The 22,979-nt window shown below is 37.4% G+C and overlaps 1 non-coding gene across 1 annotated transcript; it reads right to left on the bottom strand.

Annotated features, from left to right (window-relative positions):
* Positions 1–1,843: 1,843 nt before the first annotated feature.
* LOC130029496 (U1 spliceosomal RNA) lies at positions 1,844–2,010 on the bottom strand. Its single transcript, XR_008793362.1, has one exon. It is a non-coding gene; the product is annotated as a U1 spliceosomal RNA (small nuclear RNA).
* Between the last annotated feature and the right edge of the window lie 20,969 nt (positions 2,011–22,979).

The raw sequence follows: 22,979 nt of genomic DNA, 5'->3' as shown, positions 1-22,979 counted from the left end.
TAATCAGTTTAAATGCCACCCACCATCATTTCTATTTACTACAATAAAGTTCTAAGATTAAGGTGAAAATTTATTTAAATAGTTCGTATTGGTATCAGCTTCAGTATATAAACTTTTTTGCATTAAACTCTAGAGATGGGAAAAAGTTAAGATAGTGAAAATTTATTAAAGTAAAACTGAAAAACTTAAATGCCAAACAATTATTTTCTTTATTCAAATACTCGAGTAGTCTTTTTCATGATTTTCCTGTCTTATTTTATTTGCCCTAAAGTACCACTAAATTATAGCATTATAAAAATTTCAAGTGTGCATCATTAAAAGTAAAATCAGCATGGATATTCTGTATTTGGAATAAGTTGGGGTAATAACATTGATATTTAATTTTTTTTAATTTGGGGGTCATATCCAGCGGTTCTCATGGTTTACTCCTGGCTCTGTGCTCATGAATCACTCACGGCAAGCTTGAGTGATTTTAGAGTGAGCTCAGTATGGAACCAGGGTTAATTGCGTGCAGTACAAGCATTCCACTCTACTGTACTGTCTTTTGGAACCAGGGTTGATAACATTTCTAATGATAAAATATTTCTGCTTCTTAGGTATTTTTCCTTCCAAAGATTAGAAAGTAGTTAAAAAATGACAGCTTTAGAGTATAAGTATGCATGAACTATGTATACTGTAGTAATGTCCAGCTTATTTGATAAATGCTGCTCTGCTTACTTGATTATTTGATAAAAATCATTCTCTTGGAAAGGGTATGCAAAGCTGCAAAATTTCATCTCAGATTAAGTCTGTGTTTCATATCTATTTGGCAGATTTTGGGGAGTTGAAATAGATGAACAAGCAAGTTGCAAAATAATAAATTAATAAGAAATATGTATATATGTATATACAGTTATGTTTCTACTGTGTGGTTCCATTAATCAGTTTAATACAAATAATCTCGATTCAACCAAAATATATTTTAAAGCTTAAGTAACTTCATATTTTTTAATTTCCCAAATATGTGTATCTTCCATCCCTTAAAAGATCAGCCTCTTTTTAAAGTTGCATATTCAGTCTTTTGTGTGTATTATTTAGGAGAGCAGCATTATTTTTGTTTTCAATTCATAATGTCAAAGGAAACAATAGACTTTAACACTTATTTCATATAGTATACTAATTTGAGTCTACTATAAAGTTTGATTTTTTCTCCAATTATTTTAGCAAGTTGCTTTATCAAATCTCAGTTCACCTTAAATATTTACATTATTAAACTTTTAGGAAGGTTAAAATGTTCAAAATTATAAGGTGAATGAATTATATTAGTTGAGTCAAATTTTATATAATTGCATGCTCCATTCTTTTTCACTAGTAACTTCAGTCTTATAATAGTTTGCAATTAGAGATTTTCTAGTTTAACCATCTTATTTATATGTAGAATAGTCTTGCCAAAAATTATGTATAAGTTCCTACTATAATGTTACTTTTTAGAGCAGACAAAACATATTACATGGACACAGTCAATAAATGTAGCAAACAAATGTAGGCCAGCATTATTTACTTGAAGTCTATTTGTTGTTATTGTTTATTTGTTTGAGGAACATATCCAGCTGTGTTCAGGACTTACTCCTGGCTCTCTGCTCAGGAATCATTCATGGAGGTATTCACAGGACAATGTCACTGTCACTGTCCTCCCGTTGTTCATTGATTTGCTCAAGCAGGCCCAGTAACGTCTCCATTGGAGACTGTTGTTACTGTGTTTGGCATATCGAACACATCACGGGTAGCTTGACAGGCTTGAACCAGGGTCATCCATATGCAAAGCAAACACCTGAACCTGTGTACTATCTCTCTGTTTTTTTTTAAGGGGAGAACTCAAACGCTGTCCCCCACTACTACCACAAATGATACCATTGAGTTTCCCACGTTTGAGGAAATAGCAGGGAAATAGCACATCCGGAGTGCAATGGATATGCCTCTCCCTAGGAAAAGGAGCTTCGTGATCGTAGTATCTCTCTTGCCAGTAAGTATCCCCGCCATACTATCTCTTTGGCCCTAATTTTGCTCCAAGTTTAATGTTCAGCTCTACTCTCTTTCATGAGTATTCAGTAATGCTTATAGCATTTCAACTTTGCAATTTTTATATTTAATGTTCTCTTGAGGGTCTGTAGCGATAGCACAGCAGTAGGGCGTTTGCCTTACAAGCGGCCAACATGGCCGACCTGAGTTCGATTCCTCCGCTCCTCTTGGAGAGCCTGGCAAGCTACTGAGAGTATCTCACCCACACGGCAGAGCCTGGCAAGCTACCCGTGACGTATTCAATATGCCAAACACAGTAACAACAAGTCTCACGATGGAGACGTTACTGGGCCCACTCGAGCAAATCGATGAACAATGGGAGGACTGTGTCCGTGTCCAGTCCTTGAGGTCATTAACTATGAGTTTAGATAAAATGTAAAGACTAATATTGAATGAAGTAACAAAAGCATTAAAAGAGACAAAGGATTGCTTTTTGCTCTTTACCCCTCACGCTGCACTGATCTTGTCCCAAACCCAGGTCAGTTCATCCACCGGTACTCGAACCCGGGACTTGGATCTCTCCCTGCAAGACCCCAGGTGTCCTTCCAGACCCCTGGAGTAAAGCAGCTCTGAGACTCTGCCTTTCGCTCCTCACCCCTCATGCTGTGCTGATCACCTCCCAAACCCACCCAAACCCAGGTTCTCGTAGGGGGCAGGGTCTCTTCAAAAGTGGGCGTGGCCAATTTTCAGCGGGCCAATGCTTACATGGCCGCAGGTAGTTTACCCATACTAAGGAACCTAGTCCCCAAGAAACCTAGTCCCCAACCTACGCAGCAACGTGAAGAAACAATGCAAATCCCCACCACATGGGGAGGACAATGAAAAGAATTCAGAAACTCTGTCGGTACTGCTCACCTAAGGGACCTCTCTGACAAAGAATTCAGATACAAAGTCATGAAGATGTTCAATCAACTCAATGAAACAGTCAGACAGATAGCCAGTAACATGACAGAAAAAAAATCAACAAATTACGCGAGGAAATGAGAGCAGAAATGTCACGAATAAAAGATTCTGTAGATTAAATGAAAAACTCAGTCTCTTCTCTCAACAATAGAATGAGCACAGCTAAACAGAGAATCAGTGAGCTGGAAGATCAGCTGCACCAAGCCAACAGGCAACAACACACAGTGGCAAGGGACCTCAAAATAGCTCTACAGAGAATCAGAGTCCTAGGAGATGATTCCAAGAGAAACAACATTAGAATCATTGGACTACCAGAAGCTCAGGGAAACAATCCCAATGAAAAAGACACGGTGAAACAAATCATTGCTGAAGTATTCCCAGAGCTCTACAATGCAGCCATTCAGGTTCAAGGAGCCCGAAGGGTACCAGCTAAAAGAGACCCTAACAAAAACACTCCAAGACATATCATAGTTAGAATGATTGATGCTGCCAATAGAGACACAATACTGTAAGCATCAAGGTCAAAGAAGGAAATCAAATACAAAGGCGCACCCCTTAGATTCACAGCAGATCTATCAGAGGAAACCCTCCAAGCTGGAAGGCAGTGGCAAGATATAGTGAAAAAACTCACTGAAATAAATGCTTCACAAAGAATACTCTATCCGGCTAAACTCTCACTCAAAATTAAAGGAACAGTACACTATTTTCTAGACAAACAGCAGCTCAGGAACTTCATAGACTCAAAACCAAACCTAAAACAAGGGCTAACGGCTACTATGGGGCTGGAGAGATAGCACAGGCGGCGGGTAGGGCATTTGCCTTGCATGCGGCTGACCCAGGTTCGATTCCCAGCATCCCATATAGTCCCCTGAGCACCGCCAGGAGTAACTTCTGAGTGCAGAGCCACGAGTAACCCCTGTGCATCGCCGGGTGTGACCCAAAAAGAAAAAAACGGGGGGGGACTACTGTAAGACAAGACAAACCCTACAACCACAACAGACTCTTACAGAAAGATGACACAAAACCCCATAACAATAATCTCTCTCAATGTCAATGGTCTAAATTCACCATTTAAGAGACACAGATGGCAAAATGGATTCAGAGACAGAACCCAACATTCTGCTGCCTAAAAGAAACTCATCTCAACAGCCAGAGCAAACACAGACTCAAAGTCAAAGGATGGAAAACAATCCTGCAAGCAAACAGCTCTTTCAAAAGAGCTGGGGTGGCCATACTAGTATCCGACAGCATTAATTTCACATTGAAAAAGATTAGAAGGGACAGCAAAGGCTATTTTCTCTTCATCAAGGGACACGTACGATAGGAAGAAATCACACTCTTAAATGTATACACACCTAATGAGGGAACAGCTAAATATTTAAAACAACTGCTAACAGATTTTACGGAGGACATTGCTAGCAACACAATAGTAAGTAGCTGGAGATTTCAACATCGCCTTATCACCTCTGGATCGATCAACAAGAACAAAACTCAGCAAGGAAACATTGGCTTTAAAAGAAGAAATAGAAGAGAAGGGCTTATAGACCTATACAGGGCTTTAAACCCCTAAAAGCAAGAATACACATTCTTCTCCAGTGTGCATGGAACATTTTCCAAAATAGACCATGTCCTACGCCACAAAACATACCTAAATAGAATCAGGAAGATAGAAATAGTATCAACAATCTTTTCAGATCATGATGCTCTGAGAATAGAAGTGAATCACACACAAACACGGAGAACCAAATCAAACACCAGGGAATTAAACAACGCAATGCTTAACAATGAGTGGATCAGGAAGGAAGTCAAGGACGAAACAAAAAGATACTTGGAAACAAATGAGAATGAAGACACGAGCTACCAAAACTTATGGGATGGAGCAAAAGCCGTTTTAAGGGGAAAATTTAAAGCTCTGCAAGCATATCTCAGGACAGAAGAAAGGATGCACATAACAACTTGACTTCACAACTCAAGATTTTACAAAAGGATCAACAGGAGTTCAAATCGGGAAGAAGAAAAGAGATCATAAAACATAGAGCAGAAATCAATGACATGGAAACCAAAGAAATAATCCGAAAGATCAATGAAACCAAGAGCTGGTTCTTCGAGAAAATAAATAAGATAAATAAATGACTAGCAACATTCACAAAGAAACAGAGAGAGAGAGAACCCTAATAAATCGAATCAGATATAAGAATGGGCATATCACAACAGAAACCAAAGAAATTCAAAAGATCATCAGAGACTAATTTGAAAGTCTGTCTGTCACGAAACAAGAGAACCTAGAAGAAATGGATAAATTCCTAGATTCCTATCATCTCCCAAAGCTGAATCAAGAAGATATAAAGTACTTGAATAGACCTATACATATCAAAGAAATTTAAACTGTAATCAAAAGTCTTCCCAAAACCAAAAGCCCAGGTACAGATTGATTCACTAGTGAATTTTTCCAAACATTTAAAGAGGACCCATTGCCAGTTCTTCTCAAGTTTTTCCAGGAAATTGATAAAAACAGAAACTTTCTCAAATAGTTTCTATGAAGCCCATGTCTCTCTAATACCAAAAGGAAACAAAAACACCACAAGAAAAGAAAACTACAGACAATATCCCTGATGAACACGGAGGCGAAGATTCTCAACAAAATACTAGCAAATAGAATTCAACAACTCATCAAAAAGATCATATACCATGACCAAGTGGGATTCATCCTGGGGATGCAAGGATGGTTCAACATTCGGAAATCAATCAACATAATCCATGATATCAATAAAAGAAAATATAAAAATCATATGATCATATCAATAGATGCAGAGAAAGCATTTGACAAGATCCAGCACCCTTTTATGATGAAATACTTCGCCAAAATGGGGATAGAAGGGACTTTGCTCAATATAGTTAAAGCCATCTACCACAAACCTACAGCAAACATCATCCTCAATTGGGAAAAACTGAGAGCCTTCTCCCTAAGATCAGGGACGAGAAAAGGATGCCAACTCTCTCCACTACTGTTCAACATAGTACTGGAAGTACTTGCAATAGCGATTAGGCAAGAAAAAGATATTAAGGGCATCCAGGTAGGGAAGGAAGAAATCAAGCTCTCACTATTTGCAGATGTTATGGTACTAAGAGAATCCTAAAACCTCTACCAAGAAACTCCTAGAAACAATAGACTTGTATAATAAAGTGGCAGGCTATAAAATCAATACCCAAAAGTCCATGGCTTTCCTATACGCAAACAGTGAGAGAGAAGAAAGCTACATGAAAAAAACAATCCTTTTCACAATTGTGCCCCAGAAAATCAAGTACCTAGGAATCAGTTCAACTAAGGAAGTAAAGGATTTGTACAAATAAAACTACAAAACGCTACTTCAGGAAATGAAAGAGGACACGAGGAAATGGAAAAATATCCCCTGCTCATGGATGGGGAGAATCAACATTGTCAAAATGGCAATACTTCCCAAAGTACTGTACAAATTCAATGTGATTCCTATTAGGATCCCCATGACATTCTTCAAAGAAATGGAGCAAACACACCTGAAATTTATATGGAACAATATGCTCCCACGAATAGCTATAGCAATTCTTGGGAAAAAGAAAATTGGAGGAATCAACCTCCCTAACTTCAAGCTCTACTACAAAGCAGTAATAATTAAAACAGCATGGTACTGGAACAAAGGCAGAGTGGTAGACCAATGGAACAGGTTTGAATAGACTGACATCTCCCCCCAAGCAAATGATCATCTAATCTTCGATAAGGGGGCAAGAAAAGTGAAGTGGAGCAAGGAAAGCCTCTTTAACAAATTTTGCTGGCAAAACTGGACGGCTACATGCAAAAAAGTCGGCTCAGATCTCTCACTAACGCCATGTACAAAAGTAAGATCAAAGTGGATTAAAGACCTCAACATCAGACCAGAAACCATAAGGTACATTGAATAAAATGTTGGCAAAACCCTCCATGACATTGAAGCTAATGGTATCTTCAATGATGTCACGTCACTGGACAAGCAAGTGAAAACAGAGATAGACAAATGAAACTATCTTAAACTAAGAAGCATCTGCGCCTCAAAAAAAACAGTGACCAAAATACAAAGTCTACAGAATGGAAAAGGATATTCACCAAATACACATCCGACAAGGGGTTGATATCAAGGATATACAAAGTACTGGTTAAACTCCACAAGAAGAAAACACCCAACCCCATCAAAAAATGGGGCGAGGAAATGAACAGAAACGTTCACAAAGAAGAAATCTGAATGGCTAAAAGGCACATGAGAAAATGCTCCACATCATTAATCATCAGGGAGATGCAGATCAAAACAACAATGAGATATCATCTCACACCACAGAGACTGGCCCACATCCAAAAGAACAAAAGCAACCGGTGCTGGCGTGGATGTGGAGAGAAACGGACCCTCCTTCACTGCTGGTGGGAATGCTGACTGGTTCAGCCCTTTTGGAAAACAGTATGGACAATTCTCAAAAAATTAGAAATTGAGCTCCCATTTGACCCAGTAATACCACTCCTGGTAATATATCCCAGAGAGGCAAAAAAGTATAGTCAAAGTGACATCTGCACCTGTTTGTTCATTGCAGCACTCTTTCCAATAGCCAGAATCTGGAATAAAACCTGAGTGTCCAAGAACAGATGACTGGTTAAAGAAACTTTGGTACATTTACACAATGGAGTACTATGTAGCTGTTAGAAAAGAAGAAGTCATTAAATTTACATACAAGTGGTACTACATGGAAAGTATCATGTTAAGCGAAATGAGTCGGAAAGAGCTGGATAGACATAGAAAGATTGCATTCATCTGGGGAACATAAAGTAACAAAATGGGAGACTAACACCCAGGAGTTCCTGAGATTAGTACCAGGAATTTTGCTCCATGACTTGAAGGCCAGCCACATGTGCTAGGGGAAAAGGAAGCTCAGATAGAAAAGGGAGCACCAAATAAAGGGTGTTTGGAGGATCCTCCCAGGATGGGAGAAGCATGCTGAAAGTAGACTATAGACCAAACATGATTGCCACTCAATGCCTCCCTTGCAAACCACAGAATCCAAAAAGAGAGAGAGAGAACAAAAGGGAATGACCTGCCACAGAGGCAGGGTGGGATGGGGGGATTGGGGGGTGGGAGGGATGCTGGGACCTGGGGTGATGGAGGATGGGCGCTGGTGGAGGGATGGGTACTTGATCATTGTATAAATGAACCCCAAGCACAAAAATTTGTAAGTCTATAACTATAACTGTACCTGGTGGTGTCTCACTAATAAAAAATTTTTTTAAAAAATTTAAAAAAATAAACTATTAACAATAAAAAGAAGAGACAAAGGATTTTGGGAGTCTTTTATTTATTTACAGACTGGAAATGATTTGTTAAGTACTATGACAAGATATTTTAAAATCTTATAGAAATAAAATATTTGAAAAACATAGATATAAAGTATAATCCTTGGGACTGGAGCGATAGCACAGCGGGTAGGGTGTTTGCCTTGCAAGCAGCCAACATGGCAGACACAGGTTCGATTCCCAGCGTCCCATATGGTCCCCCGAGCACTGCCAGGAGTGATTCCTAAGCGCATGAGCCAGGAGTAACCCCTGAGCGTTGCTGGGTGGGACCCAAAAAGCGAAAAAAAAAAGTATAATCCTTTTCTATTTCATATATAATTTTAAATGTTATGCTATAGAAGCACAGTCACTTACAAAGTGATTTACAAAATACTTGAGTTTTAGACATACACTGTACCAGCTCTATTCCCACCACCAGTGTCAACTGCTCTCTGCAAATATTCCCAGGTTCTCTCTCTGTCCTACACCTCCTCAGACCACTCTCTTGACAGATGCCTATTTAAGTTTGGCTAAATTTGAGGTCTCATGCCTTCAGTGTTGTTTACTCTGTGGTTAGGGTATTTCACTCTATCATTCCTTCACACCACCAATGACCTTGAATACCCTTGATAGCCGTCTCTATTGTTTCTCATCTGTCTCTTCTCCCCCTACCCCATGCAGATTTCTTTCCTTCTCCCTATTCTCTCGGCCAGGGGTGAACTAGGCATCCCTCCCCTAAACTCTTGCATTCCCTCATCCTGTATTTTTATAGTAGCATAGGTTTTTATCACTTTTTGTCCCCAAGTAATGTATTTAGAAAATGTTCTACTAATGACTTAAAACAGGGTTTATTTCTTGGTTTCTTATTTAGAAAACAGAGAATGTATCCTTATCTCGGTCAATATCAGCAATCATAAAATTATCCTAGCAGTTTCTTTATGTCCAGAATTATATACCATCTTCTTGGACTTAGGTATTAAAAATAAAACATTATTATTTGGAGGGAGCTGAATCAACATTGAACCCACTGTTTTTTTCCTGCATCTGTCATATTCAACCTCATTTACTCTTTAAAAATACTCATTCAATCGACTGCATTACTCGTATTGTCTTTTTTTTTCCTTTTTGGGTCACACCAGGCAATGCACAGGAGTTACTCCTGGCTCTGCACTCAGAAATTACTCCTGGCGGTGTTCAGGGGACCATATGGGAAGTTGGGAATTGAACCCCAGTCGGCTGCGTGCCAGGCAAATGCCCTACCCGCTGTGGTATCACTCCAGCCCCTTCTATTGTCTTTTTAGTCTCCCCTTTCTTTCCCTCATGAATGGTATTTCTTTTGTTTCTTGTTTTTTTTAAATTTTATTTTCATAAAGTTGTTCACAGTAATTGATTACATTCAATATTTCAACACCAACCCCACCACCCTTCTCTCCACCATTATTTCGAATTTTCTCACCACCACTAAAGCCTGATCCACAGGCAGATGCTAAATAATTTATTTTGTATTGCTTGTTAAGAATGGCATAGGATGTCGAAAGCTTTAAATAATTGGGGTCTGGAGACGTCTCTGTGTCCAACTGCCATTCATGAGTCTCTGGATCTTGGCTGCTAAAAGGTGCTTCAACGGCACTCGGAGGAAGTTTGCGGCCATGACAGCCAGGACCTCCGATGGGCCGGGAGATGGGGAGGGATGACCGATACCTGCTTCCATGTGGCCTGGAGTTTGTGGTCGCTGGTCTCGTGCACCTGGGTTTTTCTTCTGGAGGATTGTGGTCACTGGGGTTCATTTGGAGATGGTGGAGAGAGAGAACGTCTGCTCCACCTGAGGCGCCCAGTGATCTCAGCTCAGCCTGGGGTCCAAAATCATCTCTCTGGCGAGCTGCCTTTTTCCGAGATTCCATGGTGGCATTTCTTAATTCAACCTTTAAGTGTGACCATCCACATTGTATTTTAGTGTGATTCCTTGAAGATTAACCTTACAGTGATGTTCACTGAACAAAATGTATTTTTCACTTTTTTCAACAGAAAAATGGGTCCTATTTTAGAAGAACAAAATGTAAATTTGGAACTGAAAATACATCTAAAATGTACAATTCTATAAATTTAACAGAATGAAGATAACTAAAAAAAAATCAGCAACTTGAAAAGTCATAATTAAACTCCTCTCCTGCATTTTATGTTTTAGGTATCCACCTGCATCCAAGTTGCATTTAATTTTATTTTGCAGAATTTCTCTTATTGCTCTTAAGGGCTAGTTTAGTGACAATGAATTCCATTACCTATTATTTACCTGAAAAACTATTTCTCCTTCAAATCTAAGAGGGTAACAAGCTGGTTGGAAGGGATTTTCCACCTTGTATATGACATTGCACTCATCTGGTCTATTGAGTTTCTGATGAGAAATACTGATAGTTATATGAAGGTTTCCTTATGTTTATTTCTCTCTAGCTACTTTTAGAATTCTTTCTTTATCTTTGTTTTTGCCATTTCAATTATGTATCTTGGTGTGCATCTGTTGGAGTTTGTATTTTTGGAACTCTTTGAACTTTCTGGATCTGTGTATATAACTCCTTTCTCAACATGAGGAAGTTCTCGACTACTGTTTCTTAAAAAAAAAATCTATGTTCCTTTCTCTCTTTTTCTGAAATTCCTATAATGAGAATGATGTTCTATATGCTGTCCTATATTAATTTATTTCTTTAAATTATTTCTTCTCCTTTGCTGGTCTTTTGGGATTTTTTTCTAGTACGTTGTATTTGAGCTCACTGTTTCTATTTTCAGCTTCTTCCTGTCTTCTGTTTACTTCCTTTATTATATTTTTTAAATTTAGCTAGTATATTCTTTAGCTGTACTATTTCCCTTGGTATTTCTCTCAAACTTTCTTACTTTCTCTCTTTCTCCTTACCGAGAATGTTTACGATCGGTCTCCTTATTTCATTGAGCCTCATAAGGACTGCTGGTTATCTCTGTTGTAATAGGCACTCTATCCCAACTATCTTCTTGATTTATGGTTGACTTTGTCATCTCCTCATAATAGCCAGTGTTCTAAGAGGAAGTTGGACCCAGAAAAGTGACTGGGGGATATGCAGTCCCAGGGACCAGTCCTGGGATATGTCTCCACTAGAAGGGACTCGTCTAATGAGTATGGGACACCCTTATGTTTGCTCAATATTTTGGGGAGACCAGAAGGTTTACAGTAGCCATGCCTGGCAGCATCGGTGGCACCAAGTTCAAGTGTGGCTGGGCAGCAAACTGAAGTTTAGATCAACAATACTGGGAATTCTAGTTTGTCAAATCCACCACAATTAAGGTATCTCATTATGGGAGTTATTTACACTTCCTTGGTATTATAATATGCAATACTATTCCCATTGTGTTAGAAAAGTTAATACAATAAATCTTTGCAACAACTCTATGAAATACTTTTCTCTGTTTTTTAGATGACAAAGCAGGTAAAGGTAAAGGCAAAGGTAAAGGCCCTCCCGTTGATCGTCGATTTGCTCGAGCGGGCCCAGTAACGTCTCCATTGGAGACTTTGTTGTTACTGTGTCTGGCATATCGAATACTCTCGGTAGCTTGCCGGGCTCTCCGAGAGGGGCGGAGGAATCGAACTCGGGTCGGCCATGTTGGCCGCGTGTAAGGCGAACGCCCTACCGAATTTAAACTGTTGGGATCGGGAGTTCCCTGGCCCTGGGAGGCGCGGAGAGACCAGATAGACACAATTCCTGCAGGAGTAAAAATGGGGTTTATTTAGACCAGCATGCTGGGGCTCCGCAGCATACCCCAAAAACGGGCAGTGGCTGAGAGCCCCAAACTTCTTCAAAGGGGATCTCATATAGGCCTTCACTGGCCGTTACAGCAAAGCCCGCACATTTCATAGCCAATAGATTTGTAACAACATATACTTTCTTAACCAATCCATTTAAAAGTACCTCACTCCTTAGCCTATAGATTCAAAGATCAGCATTTACGTACATCGATTGTCAGCACAAGCAAGGTTATAGCTGGAATCATTAAGCCTTAGGTAATCTCCCTTGACCATCCTCGTTTTGAGTTACCCGAGTCTGCAGGGTGCTTTAGTGAGACAATACATTCCAGGAAAGGGCAATTTCCCCCAACCACCCGCATCCTGAGTTATCCTTTACTCAAATCTGCAGGGTGCTTTACTGAGACTACATTTCAGGGACAGTAAATCACTTTCCAAGTCCCCTCTCCCCCAGGTGCAAAGCAGCCAAGCAGTTTTACAGAAAGCAATGTTGCAAGTTAGCTAAAGTACACAAAAATTTGATGCCCTAATATGGATTCTTTCAAAACAACTTTCTCAAACTCACACTATTTAATAATAAAGGACAGAGTTAGGACTCAAATCAGGCAATTTGACTTTGGGATATCGCTGCAAACCTGTTCCACAGGACATTTTTTATACTGACGATAATCATCCTATGGTTTTCAAGCTAAAATAGAACTTTTTTTCCTTTTGGGTCACACCCAGCGATGCACAGGGGTTAGTCCTGGCTCATGCACTCAGGAATTACTCCTAGTGGTGCTCGGGGATCATATGGGATGCTGGGAATCGAACCCAAGTCGGTCACATGCAAGGCAAAAGCCCTACCCACTGTGCTATTGCTCCAGCCTCTAAAATAGATTTTTAATGTATGAATTATTGTATGAATTATTTTGATTGTATGATTTTAATTGTACGAATTTAAAATTAACAATGATTTTAATAATATAATTTATTTTATAAGTAACATTTTAGAAATTTTAATTATAGTATGCATATAAAATTTACTGTAACATTTTATAATAAATATAAATTTTACAATAAAATATAATATTAACAACATAATGCTTTAATTATATGGATTTAATTGTATGGATAATTTTAATTGTATGTCTGTTGCTACCGGATGCTTTCATGCCTTGCTGACTCTTTCCTGCAAAGAGCTTCACTGAAAGAACACTAGCACCTGCAGTTCTTTGCTCCAATGCCTCATTCGCATCTGAATTCTCCTTTACTCCTACAAAGAATGGAAACCACTAAATTATCAACCACCTTCAGCCAATAATCATGGGAGTTGGTAGATAAATACTCCAGCTCATTGGTCTGCTCAAATGGATAAACAATCTCATGCCTGTATTTCACACTCACTTAAAAATCCCCCAGTGGGATTAAAGGAGATCAAGTGTTGACCTGAATCAAAATAAATCCTTAACTGTCTGCTTTCATTCTTACCTGAGGTCCTTATTTACCAAAGGCTAATTCAAAGTTCATAGGCAAAAATATAGCTGTTCCCTATTTTACATAAGTACTAAGTATTATTTCTAGAGAAATTAAAATCATTCGACACAAACTCTGGTCTGCATTCCTCTGGTTCTTCTCTCTCTGACATCTCTTTCCCTACCTCTTTATTCTCCTCTTCTTTCCTCTTGCTCATTTTTTGTCTTCTCTTCTCCAATTTCTTCTTTTTCTGGGGATTACATGCAGGCTTTCTTCTATAGCAACATTCCCATTGTCTCTCTAAAAGTCTTGGCATATGCCAACACATCTCTTGACTTCACCGTATTGACTCAGTCTTTGTGATTTTGCAGACACATGTATGCAACATCTTCCCTTCTTATTTTAACTGAGATAATGATGTGCTCTTCATAGTTGGTAAACCTAAAGCATTACCTCTCCTAGTGTAAGAACTTCCTTGCAACCTAGGAAATGAAGAGCATATTTTTATCTGCAGTTATATTTTGCCTCTGTCACCATTATTTTTATGGTTTTAGGTAGGCCTTATATATATCACCATGAGAATCTAGGCACTTTGATAACATAAAGGGTACCACTATACATTTACATCTTGAACATTCAGAAGAAACATTTATTAACATATATATGTTAAGTATTTATATTTATAATCATTTCAATTTATAAAATAATATTTTAGGGTTATTCTTTGCAAATAAATTATGGTTTATTATTTATAACAGGGCTGGAGCGATAGCACAGTGGTTGGGCGTTTGCCTTGCACGCAGCCAACATGGCCCACCCGAGTTCGATCCCTCTGCCCCTCTCAGAGAGCCCAGCAAGCTACTGAGATTGTCTCGCCCGCACGGCAGAGCCTGGCAAGCTACCCGTGATGTATTCGATATGCCAAACACAGCAACAACAAAGTTGCTGGAGACGTTACTGGGCCTGCTCGAGCAAATCAATGAACAACAGGAGGACAGACTATTTATAGCAAGACCTCTTCTATGTATGGTGTTTGATTTTATGATTAAAATTCTATGTTATCTACAGTCTTAGTATCTGTCATTACAAATGTCAAAAAATTATTACAAGATTTAAGTAAAATTAGTTTGCTAATAATTGTGATATTATTGTTAATAGAATTTGGAAAAATTATATGCATGTCATTTCATATTACTTTCATTAAATGATGTTCTTTATTATTTGATGATGTAGTATTAATATTTTTGAGATTTTACTATAAGATATTTTATAAAGGAAACTTAAAACCATTGTTTAACAGCATTATTTATAATTATTTTCTATAGAGATAATGCCCTAAATTCTTTAGATACTTTTCTAGAAGCTGGTAATAAAAGCTCAACTTTTGTTCAGATTCAGTCAAGTTGATTTATTACTTGAATGTGTTTCATTAGAATCAATTATTATTCTTAAGGGTTTCTCTCCATCAGTTTACCAATTACTTAGATAAGTCTAAATATATAGTTTTGATTTATAGGGAAATTGCTGTAATAGGTGTTTAAAAAAAAATCTATTCCAGTGTTCTATTCCTAGGTAGTTTCTTCCCTGGCTCTAAGAATAAGCAATGTGGTGGGAAAAAAAAGTCTGAGTAATTACACTCTAGGTAGCAAATGAAGCCAGTGCTTTTTCTTCTGGGTTAGCTTAACATTGTGCCACAGCTGATATTTTAAACATGATTTTGAGAATTGAATTGAGTTTCCTCAGCAACACCAAGTCATACTCCCTCTTGAGTAGCTATTTGTGCGTCTGGCTTTTACATCTAACACCTTTCTATTTCCCACCTTCTATTCATGAAGAGAAATTTTAAGATGCATTTAAGTCCAGAAATTCAAAATTATGGTTCCCAAAGCAAGTGTGACTCAGCCAGGTTGTGAATTAAGGCAATATAGAAAATTCCCATGTTCAACTCTTATTTTTATTCATCTCAAAAACGTATTCCCTGGAATGGCCTCACGAGACAGACACCTCATAGTGATTTGCTTCAGCAAACTTCTTACCCATCTGGTGATTTTCTAGAATGAAAATGGAACTGGCACAAGTTACAGAAATCAAGTTAACATAGAAGAGCCCAATTTCCTTCCTGCCTCTAGCGCATACTCTTCCTTTAGCTTGAAATAATTTTACCACATTTCAGTCTTCACATATCTAACACCTATTCTGTCTTTCAGATGCAACTTAGCTATGAAACTTAGCCAACCAACACCCCCATTTTACATTAATTCATAACAACCAATATTTCTATTTTATAGTTCTTTTCATAGCCATATTATAATAAATTTTTTTTACTTTTATGTGTAATGCTTTCACTATGAGGATGTTTATTAAAAGGCCAATCTATATTTTACCTAGTGCCTAATATTCTGCGTTATTTATAATCATTTAGTAGATGTAAATTAATACATTATTCTACCCTTGTTTTTCAGTCAGACTATTAATTGGTTTTGGAGAGTCATCTTCTCTGGATTTGTAAGTGATCCCTCTGCCAACCACGTAAATTTCCCTCTTTTTGTTTAAAGATGTAATTTTACTGTAGCTTTACTTCACACTTTATTTTAAAGGACATTCATATTGAGCCTCAAAAAATGAAAGTTTAAAATAGCACCAGACAGACTCAGACTTTGAACTCTACAAAAGAGGTCTTATTATATCTTTAAAACACCAGAAAATGGTAGCAAATTTCCTATGAAGTAAATGGATAAGGAATGAAAAACATCTGTCAGAGCAAGTCGTGGTCCTGCTCCTACCTAATAAGCAACATATACATGATACTTTTATCAGTTGATGACTAAAGGAACCAGATACATATTTATTCTACAGATTAATCTTAAGCCGTCTATCAATTTAGGAAGTATGACATGTTCTTTTGTATCCATATAATGTTCTGGGATTTCCATGACTGTTATATCTCTGTCTTTTCAAATAGACAAGAGGAATGACTCTTAGAAACCAGGGGCATCAAATTATTAACCTACTAGAGCTAAGATGCAAGCTCACGTTAGAACTCTTACTGAATATTGTTTGAATAACATTTGAGTTTTGAATTTTGTGCTAAACCCTGTGTACACAGAATTTAAAGAATGATTATCAATCTCCAAAGGTACACAATGAGGAAACATACGTGAAACAACAGCATTTCTAATTGACACATGATGTGTGAAATGAGTGGAAGTGACCAGGACTCATCTTGACATTCAAAGAATAACTTGATTGAAGGAGGAGTCAGGAGAAACTTAATGAAGAAGTTGAAGAGTTGGGATAAATTAAATTACAGTTTGAGAAAAAAAGTAATAAAAAACTCTATCGGATTTTAAGTTAATATTCTACCTGGGTAATAACAACAAATGGCAGGGCACCTTTGATGAAGTAGACTTTGTTTGCTAGCGTGAAGAACTGGAGGAGATGAGTTCTGAGTGGTGATTTGAAGACATAATTGGATACCATGGAAGAAAACATTTTCTATAGGAAAGGAGTTCATGAAAAGAAGTGAAACTCAAAGCATTTGAACTTGTGGGCTTAAATTCCATTTCAAGGGATGAAGAAGTGTTTGACCATTAGGGTATGAGAGGGAAGAATTCAGGAAGCATATGTGGGAGATGACAGAAAATCGTGGTTTTTGTGATGAGTTTTTGTTGTGGAATCTCATCTTTGTGACAGCCCGTCGTTTCTGGTGAGAAAAATGCTGTCTTTGTTCTTCAAGTTAATGGTAGAAGATACTCTTTCAAAAGAGAAATCTATGTCCTACTCTTAGTAAAGGGGCTTAGATCATTCTTTATTTGTTGATTCTCAACTGACTTCAACTCAAAATCACTCTTATCTTTGAAGAAATATATCTGGAGGGGCATTTTTGAGTCTATCGTGGGTTTGGATATTTACTTCTACGTCTATCTCTGGCTTCACCTTATTGTGAACAAAGAAATTGAGTGATTTGAGAATCAGGTGATCTACTTCCTAATCCTTGTACTCATCCAGAATATCTCTTGTACTGGGTAAGTTTTCTAGTCAGACAGAGATTGCTCTTACTGTGACTCATCTCATCTCTTGACGGTTGACTTGAGAGAATCTCAGCTTACTACTTCTGACCTTTGTTTGGACCTATTGATAAACCTCAAGATCACATGTCTATTTATTTTGATAGGTGAATGTCAAAGATGATAGGGCTTTATTTGTAATAGAAAGGAGAATAAGACAAAATTCCCTATGATAATGTTTTTATGTGTCTTCTGCAGCACTGTATGCTGAAGGAAAGAAAAAATAAACTATATTTGAAAATTGCACTTGACCTATCATTTTCTGACAAATATCACGAAATCCAAGTTCAAATTAATCTATACCATTTATAAGAGTCACAAAAGGAATTTTATCTTTACCAATTGCTTAAACAATTATGATATAGTTTATAATTATAGTCTGCGATATAATAGCCTGTTCGCAGACAAGATGAGATGAAATACCTTCACATTAGTTTCAGAAGCATCACATAATTCCATTAGGAGCATTTAGATTGCCATAGCACCATCTGGATGTCTCTTTGTTAAAGAGTCCTTTTCCCACAGATTAATGTACATCATACATTTATTCATAGGTAAAGAATTAGATGATGAAAAACAATGAAATAATAACTTACAGCTCTTCCTTTATCTGCAAGCAAATATCAATGCCTCCTATTTCAATACATTCTGGAGATATTCTTAAACCTAATCATAGGATTTAAAATTTCAATCTAAGCTGTTTATGCATAGCACAATTTCACTTAGTTTTAAATGAACATATTTTTCCTTGTGATGGAAGAGAGAAGACTCTTATTTCAGCAAGAAAGCACATAAACAAAAGTTCTCTCTGTCAATAAAGACTTTCTGAGGTGAATAATATTAATCAGAAGGCACATCTACAATGAAGAATTCAATGAAAAGAAACCAGGCAACTTCAATGAATATTGAGTAATATCCTTTTCAAATCTGGGCTCCAGGTCCAGTATCCTTAAATGTTTATTTGCATTTTAATTGCTTGAAAAACAGCAGGATATTAGTGAAATTCCTCAGAAGGCAAGTAGTCAAAAGACTCTATTTAAAGCCTGGAGTTACTCTCATTGTTTGCATTACCACGGAATGCTTTCATTAATAGGATGTATTGAGAAGAGAGACTCAATTGTAATTCTGGGGCATGTGCAGTGCTATTAAGAGTTGTTTACCATGACTTAAAGATGCTTAACACAAAATGCTATGGTCTCTTTTTGTTATAGTAGCCACAAGGTTATGATTGCGCAGTCGTGCGTGGAAGTAATGTTCATAACTTCGTATATGAGCCATCCCCTGTGTCTCCAAACCTTTAGAGGCTCATCATAAAAATAAATATTTTTGTGAGTTGAAAAATAAATAGTTTCTGGTATCCAAATTATTGTTAATTGCTCCTTGAGAAGTAGATTTATTTTTAAAAAATGTTAACCGATACATCTATTCTTCCTCCCCCAAATTACGATAATATTTTGATGTTCTGTTTATATAAACACAAGCACTTTGATGTCCGAGTGCTTAAATGACTGAAACATCAAGATTGAAGCAGTTAACATTTGGGAGCACTTCATTTCCATAATAAAAATCAATATAATGCTGAGGTAAAATACTGCATAAAATACTCTTTCTGTATATTAAAATCATAAATATTAAATTGGGCAAGAGAGATGTTTGTGAAAAATTAATTACTTAGGAAAAAAGAACTGGGAAGTAGGCTATGTGTGACAAATTTTATTGTCTTAATAATTTTTCTTATAGAGTGTCCCATTGCCCTTCTTATTTGCTGAGCTATCATCAGATTGCTGCAATGAATAATTTATTGGCATTTTTGAAAAGAGAAGGAAGGTATCAAGTAAAGGGTTTAAGTAGCAGTTACAGTGGGAAGTGATGCATATCATTCCTTGCTTATAGATTCAGAGATTTTAGGTGTGGGCCCTAGTGCATATGGTGTATGTACATGTGCTGGCCATGAATCTATGTGCATCTATATATGTATGTAAACCTGTGTTCATGTTCATATTCATATATATTAAAATCTGAGTTAAATTAAAATAAAAGTTAGCAACTTGAAGAAAGAACAAAGCAATCTGTCCTGTGCCACAACTGCTTCTTACTAAGATAAATGCTATTGCCTCTGAACTGAATTGCCATAAATAGCTTATGAGTACTAATTGCTAATATTTTTGAGTACTTGTGATATGACAAGATCTGGCTTAAATACTTTCCTTTCATTAACTACCTTAATCTCATGGACATGCTCTCAAGTATTAGTATTATTGTTGTTTAAATGAAAAAGAACGGGCACAAAATGTTCCCACACAGTTTTCAAAATTGCACAACAAATAATTGATAGAGACAATATTTTAATCTAGGCAGCCTGTTTTAATTTTTTTCTCTTAATCACTATTTTAAATTGCATTGTGGTTGAAAGCATGAGTGAAAACTGAAGCATTTGGAAAGAAAGTACCTAAGTTAAGAAAATCTAACGTAATTTAAATTCACGCCAAGAAACTAACCTTTGTTTTACATGTTTGCATTACATGTTTATTGTCTCATGCTTTAGTATTAACTACTGAAAATAGTTCTCTTGAAAGCATGATGTACTTCTTTGGAATACAACTAAACATAATATAACACCGTATTGAATATATCTATTATACACAATATGTATGATCTATATATAATAGCTTCTTAAGAAATTGCCCACTATTTTATTTTAAAAATTGATACTTTTGAGTCTCCTTTCCTTATTTGTCTACTTAATGATTTCTGTGCTAAAGAGCTTTTATATTTTCCCATCACTAAAAGTTTAAAATAGCTCTATAATACCCCTACAAATGGAACATATCTTGTGCATGACACATTCTCCATGAAAACATGGATTCCATCCCAGCCTATCTTGCAATGCTTAGACTGATTCCACAACTCGATTTCCCAGTTTAGCCTTCACCTGCTTTTCTGGGATTCTTATAAAACATTTTGAGAGATGATGGAGAGAGGGAAGACAACAGCCTGGTGATTGAAGGGAAAAATATTTTAGAAATAAGCCTATAGTAAGATGCATTTCTCCAGGGCACCCTGCCATATGAACTCTGGTAATATCACTTTCTCCGTGTCCCCGAATTCCTAGAAGTAGTCCTATCTCCTTTTGCTTGTGTTTGGTTTGCCTCAACATGTTTTTTAAAAATTTCTATCAAAATTACTACACATGTAATAAATTATCTGCATTGAATTATTCCTTTGAATATCTGTGATGATTGAATTTTCTGTACAGAACTCAGACTGATGCAAGATATGTCATAGCATTTAAGAACTCAGCAAAAACTTTGTCATGCTGCTGTGTTATATTATGACTCCTCCATATCCTCCACTTTCTACTTGATTCAATTGTCTATTCAGCACCAGAATAAAATCTTTTTGTGCATATGATACTATATACTTACAACCAAGTGACCTCCTTCTCCAATTGCTGACATTCACTGACCCACCAATGACCATACAATCTGAGAGAGAAAAAGAGAAGATCAACTATCACCAAATTTTCAATTTTTTTTTTTTTGCTTTTTAGGTCAAACCTGGCGATGCACAGGGGTCACTCCTGGCTCTGCACTCAGGAATTATCCCTGGTGGTGCTCAGGGGACCATACGGGATGCTGGGAATCGAACCTGGGTTGGCCACGTGCAAGGCAAATGCCCTACCCGCTATCACTCCAGCCCCCCAAATTTCCAATTTTTTTATAAAAATTATTTATTTCTGTTTTTGATGACACTGAAAGAGCCAACAAAAAGTAGAAGTTTGAAGGAGAGTTACTTCTGTAAATACTGTTTCCCAGAGGAAACGTTTTCATTTCTTTGCATTATTCTGTGGTTGTTATCCATTAAAAATAAAAGACTCCACAGGATGACTAGGTGGAGCTCCAAGAGCCCGGGAAACAAGATGGTCTTAGCTTCACTCCCTCACAGAAATAAGAACTGATCCTCTGGGTCTGTACCACCTGAACAAGAATCTCCAGGCAGAGTCCCTTGAGCAGAGTTCAGAAGAAACCTCCCATTCCCTCCCCAAAGTTGGCTTATTATGTCTTCTCAACTAAAAGACAGAGAGTGATTCCTTTATCTTTCAAAATCAGTGATCATGAGGCTGAGCAGGTACAGCAGGGAGGGTTTTTCCTTGCTAGCAGTGGACCAGGGTTTGACTCTGTTTGATCCCTGATGCCCCATTTGTGCCCCTGAGCCCTGAGGACTGCTGGATGTGACCCCAAAACAAAACAAAATAAAACAGTGATTTAAAGAACCACAGACTTCCCTAGCTTCTATTAGTATGTCAGGGAAGATATGTTCATTGTTATGTTTACATACAGCTTGTAATTCTTAGTTACAAGTCAAATCAATTTCTATGTGTCACTGTTACAATCAACAAAATAGTTTCTCTTATGATTTCCGATATTAAATCTTAAAGCCAGCAATGAAAACAAGCAGAAGGACTGAGAGAGAATACAGAGGGTAAGGCATGCAACCAACCAGGGTTCAATCCCTAGGACCACATATGGTTCACCATATGTGATTAAGAGTAATTCCCAAGCACAGAGCCAGGAATTAGCCTTGAACTAACCCCACCACACCCACTAATTGAAGGAGAGACTACTTCCTTTGTTAAATGGAGAAAATTTGGGTTTTCATCCTGTGTTTTATTTTCTTCTGATTTTCTTACTGTATTTAGCAGTTTTCACATCAGCAGGTTCTTAATGCTAAAGTAGAATAATTTTTTAAATTTTCTTTCCCCAAAATATTTAATATGTAGTCATTCAATCTACAGGGGTCTGTATATCTTTTATACATACTCTCTAGAAATTCCAAGATATGCAAAATAAATATACAATAAATCTACCTTTTAGGACTTCGCAGTTTATCTGGAGAGATAAAATTAATAAATTATCTTCATCTAAAACTGGGCTATGGTGAGGTCTTGGGTTGAAGCCCCACCATGTGTCATTCTGATATGTATAAATTCATTTGCCTAGAGCAACTCAAATCAGCAAAAATTCGTTGCTTTACTGTTCATGAATTATTCTTATCTAAAATTTATTGCATTTGGTAGGGAGAATAGAACATCTAAATAAATGTATCAAGAACGGACCATGTTGGAGTATGAGCAAAAGCACAGTTGACAGGGCACTTGCTTTGCACATGGCAGACCAGAGCTTTAGCCCGAGTGTTCCATCTGGTCCTCGAGCTCATAAGGAGTAATTCCTGAGCACAGAACCGTGGAAAAAAAGCCCCGAGAAACACCTGGGGTTGAAAACAAAACAAAACACACAAACAAAAGGATGGAATATGTCACTGGGCACATGTTAGGAGTCATCAGCTTAGGTTTGATCCCAAGCCTCCTCGCTCCCAAGAGCATCTTAATGGGCTGTAGCCACAT

Source organism: Sorex fumeus, unplaced genomic scaffold, assembly GCF_029834395.1.
Source record: "Sorex fumeus unplaced genomic scaffold, SorFum_2.1 ptg000003l, whole genome shotgun sequence".
Classification (NCBI taxonomy): domain Eukaryota; kingdom Metazoa; phylum Chordata; class Mammalia; order Eulipotyphla; family Soricidae; genus Sorex; species Sorex fumeus.
Note: the sequence above shows the minus strand (reverse complement) of the source record. Positions and strands in the feature narration are given on the sequence as shown.